Here is a 4586-nt window from a genome sequence, read left to right as displayed (position 1 = left end):
AGGAAATCCAGAACATACAGATTTATGTAATCATTGGAATTTCTGTATAGATTGTTCAGTTTAATGCAGAAGCTGTCTGGAAGCAGCTAAAGGTCTGATCCATTTCATATATAGTCTACTCCTATTTCCTCTTTGTAAATTCAGAATAATCATAGCCAAATTGGAAACCTATATGCTTACAGAAATACTTAATTGTAGCTAAGTAATATTTTTAACTTATTTAACTTGAATGTATAGTATTTACCACTTCCCTGACTTGAATGTTGCATTTAGAATACATTTTTAAAATACTATGTGCCTTCAAGAAACATTTAAGGATATTTTTTAAAAGCCATTTTACATTGGATTATTTACTTAAATTTCTTGGGAGTAATTAATAATTAATACTTCCTTACTTCCCCACAGACAATAATTAATTTGATTCTAATGCGGATCCTCCTTGATTGGACCTAACACTATGGTTTTTAATCTAATATCTTAATTTAAAGGTTCTAAAATGCATCTTTGTTTTAAATTATCTGAGTGTCTTTTAGCCTATTTATAGGTCATTTAACATTTTTATTTATTATTTAATGATTATTATAACTACCATTCATATGTCAACAAAATTTAATCTGCTTATGTTAAAAAATTAGCAGACACTTATTCAGCATGTTGTCTGCAGCTACAATTCAAGTAAAGGTCATTAAAATAAATGTTCTTTTACTTGGTGTTTACCGAGCATTTTTGACATTAAAACTATTGTTTTTCTTTTTTCTCAGTTGAAGTTTGAGTTAGGAAATTTTCATATAATGCTCTGTGAGCTCCATAGTATACTATAAAGTGAAGCCTATAGTACTCTCTTCAACCCCCTTGGATCTGGAATTATGCTGGAAGTGAAATTCTAAATGGCCTCTTTGAATTTATTTATTTTTTAAAGATTTTATTTATTTATTCATGAGAGACAGAGAGAGGGAGAGAAGCAGAGGGAGAAGCGGGCTCCCAAGGAGCAGGGAGCCCGATGGTGGGACTCGATCCCAGGACCCTGGGATCATGACCTGAGCCGAAGGCAGACGCTTAACCATCTGAGCCACCCAGGCACCCGGCCTCTTTGAATTTATTAATTATATAAGATGGAAATGTCAAAATTGTCTTTTTAAAAATGTCTTTTATTTTTTGAAAGATACATGATTTAGAGTCTCCAAAAAAGTCTTTTTTTTTTTAAATTAACATACAGAAAAATTGACTTTTTCATTTTGGCACACAGTTCTGTGAATTTTAACACACATCTAGATTCCTTTGACCACCACTACATTCGGGATACCAACAGTAACATCACCCAAAAAACTCCCCTGTGTTATCACTTTGTAATCACTGCCTTCCCCACCCTACCTCCTAGCAACCACTCTTTTACATGACTATACTTTTCTTTTTTTAAGAATGTCATATACACGGAATCAAATAATATGGCTTCTTTCACTCAGTATGCCTTTGAGATTTGTCCAAGTGGTTGCACTTATCAGCGGTTTGATACTATTAATTGCTGAATAGTATTCTGTAGTCTGGATATACCACAGTTTATTTATCCATTTACCCCCTGGAGGACATTGAAGTTGTTTCCAGTTTTGGACAGTTATAAATGGAGCTGCTGCATACACTCGTGTACAGTTTTTGTGTGAATAACAGTTTATTTCTCTAGGGTAAATATCTAGCAGTGGGATTGCTAGCTCATATGGTAAGTGCATGTTTAACTTGATAAGAAATTATCAGATCATTTCCCAGAGTGGATGTACCTTTTGCACTCACACTAACAGTATGAGAGTTACAACTGACCTTTTGTTACTTTTTATTTTGAAATAATTGTAGGACTCCATGCCATTGCAAAAAATAACACAGAAAGATCCTGTATACCCTTCCCCCAGTTCCCCCGATGGTAATGTTTTACATAATTATAGTACAATAGCACAGGAAATTGACATTGATACAGTCTATTCACCTTATTTATATTTCACCAGTTCTACATGCACTCATTTGTGTGTATTTAGTTCTGTGCAATTTTATTACATATGTAGCTTCATGTGACCACCACAGTCAAGAAACAAGAGCTCCATCACAAGGATCACTTGTCGTACCCTTTTGAATCCACAGCTACCTCCCTCTGTACCCTCCTCCCTACTTCCTGACAACCACTAATCTGTTCTCCATCTCTGTAATTTTGTCATTCATGCAATTGACTTTTGTGGATGAATTTTGTATTCTGTGACCTTGCTAAACTTAAAAATTAGTTCCAGGAGTTTGTTTTTTTTGTAGAGTCCTTGGGATTTTCTACATAGACAATCACGTTGTCTACAAGAAAGGACAGTTTCATTTCTTCCTTGTCAGTCTGTTCCCAGTGTGAGAAGGAAAGCGTTCACCTTCACTATTCTGTATGATATTAGCTATAACTTGTTTGGGGGGGAGGAATAATTTTTGTCAGGTTGAGGATATTCCTTTTATTCTTAGTTTGCTGAGAGTTGGTTTTGTGTGTGTGTGTGAATGGGTGTTAATTTTGTTAAACACTTTCTGAATTGATTGTTTCATGAGGTTTTTCTTTACCCTGTTAATATGGTGGATTTCACCAATTGATTTTTGAATTTTTTAATCAGTTTTGCCTTTCCAGGATAAACTCTACTTGGGTATGATACATTTCCAGGATAAACTCTATTTGATCTCCAGATTCAATTTGCTAATTTATTTTAACAGGTTTATTGAGGCATAATTTACATACCATAGAATTCATCCCTTTTAAAGTGTTCACTTCATGTTTTTAGTATATTCACAGTATTATGCAACTAGTCCCATTATCTAATTTTAGAATATTTTTATCACTCAAAAAGAAACCCCATACTTATTACAGTCACTCCCAACTCCATTTTCCCCACAGCTCCAGGCAACCACTAATGCACCTTTTGACTCTCATACAGTCTATGTCTTGTGTCTGACTTTCTTCACTTAGCGTAACATTTTCAAGGTTTACCCACATTGTACAATGTATCTGTACTTCATTCTGTTTAATGGCCAAATTAATATCCCATTATATGGATATACACTTTGTTTATCCATTCATCAGTTGGTAGACATGTAGTTGCTCCAACTTTTTGACTATTATGAATAATGCTGCTGTGAACATTAGTATTTAAGTTTTTGTGTATGCATGTTTTCACCTTTCTTGGATATATACCTAGGAGTGGAATTGCTGGGTCCTATGATAACTCCACGTTTAACTTTTTGAGGAACTGTCAAGATGTCTTCCAAAGTAGCTGTGCCATTTTACATTTCTATCAGCAATGTATGAGAGTTCCAATTTCTTTTTTTTTTTAAAGATTTTATTTATTTATTTGACAGAGAGAGAGCACAAGTAGGCAGAGTGGCAGGCAGAGGGAAAGGGAGAAGCAGGCTCTCTGCTGAGCAGGGAGCCAGACGGGCTCAATCTCAGGACCCCAGGATCATGACCTGAGCCGAAGGCAGTCGCTTAAACCAACTGAGCCACCCAGACACCCTGAGAGTTCTAATTTCTTTACATCCTTGTCAGTGCTTGTTATTGTTCCTTTTTAAAATTATAGCTATCTTAGTGAATGTGAAATACCTCATAGTTTTGATTTGCATTTTCCTAATAACTAATGATGTTGAACATGTTTTCATATGGATTTGGTGTTTTGTTTTTGTTTAGGATTTTTGCATGTGTGTTCATGAGGGATATTAGTTCATGAGGGTATTTGTCTTTTCCTATATTATTTTCTTCTGGTTTTGGTATCAAGATAATACTGACTTCATAAAATAACTTGGAATGTGTTTCCTCCTCTTATTTTTCTGGAAGAGACTATGTAGAATTACTGTTATTTCTTATTTAAATGTTTGGTAGAATTTACACATGAAACAATCTGGATCTGAGGATTTATATTTAGGAAGGTTTTAAAACTATGAATTCCATTTTTAACATAGTTGTAGGGCTATTCAGGTATCTTTTTCATTTTGAGTGACTTTTGATAGTTTCCAGTTTTCGAGGGAATTGTTCCATTTCATCTAAATTGCTGACTGTGTGTAGAGTCGTTTGGAATATTCCCTTATTATCCTTTTAAGGTCTGCAAGGTCAATAGTAATAACCCCTCTTTCATTCCAGTTACTGTTAATCTGTGTCTTCTCTCTTTCTCTTTTCAGTCATACTAGAGATTTATTAATTTTATTAGTCTTTTCAAAGAACCAGCTTTTGGTTTCATGGATTTTCTCCTTTTTCTTTTTTCACTTGCATTAATTTTTGCTTTGATATTTATTATTTCTTTCCTTTGGCTTGCTTGGAGTTTATTTTGCTAAAATGGAAGTTTAATTGATTTGAGGCCTTCTTTTTTTTTTTAAGATTTTATTTATTTATTTGACAGAGCACAAGCAGGGGGAGAGGCAGAGGGAGAAGCAGACTGGGAGCCCAATGTGGGGCTCGATCCCAGGACCCTGGGATCATGACCTGAGCCGAAGGCAGATGCTTAACCGTCTGAGCCACCCAGGTGCCCCGAAACCTTTCTTCTTTTCTAATTTAAACTCTTAATGTTATGTATTTCCCTTCAAGTACTGCT

This window comes from Eumetopias jubatus, unplaced genomic scaffold (assembly GCF_037043125.1).
Source record: "Eumetopias jubatus isolate StellerSeaLion01/CBP00866 unplaced genomic scaffold, mEumJub1_p1.0 scaffold_9, whole genome shotgun sequence".
Classification (NCBI taxonomy): Eukaryota; Metazoa; Chordata; class Mammalia; order Carnivora; family Otariidae; genus Eumetopias; species Eumetopias jubatus.
This window is presented reverse-complemented; position numbering follows the sequence as displayed.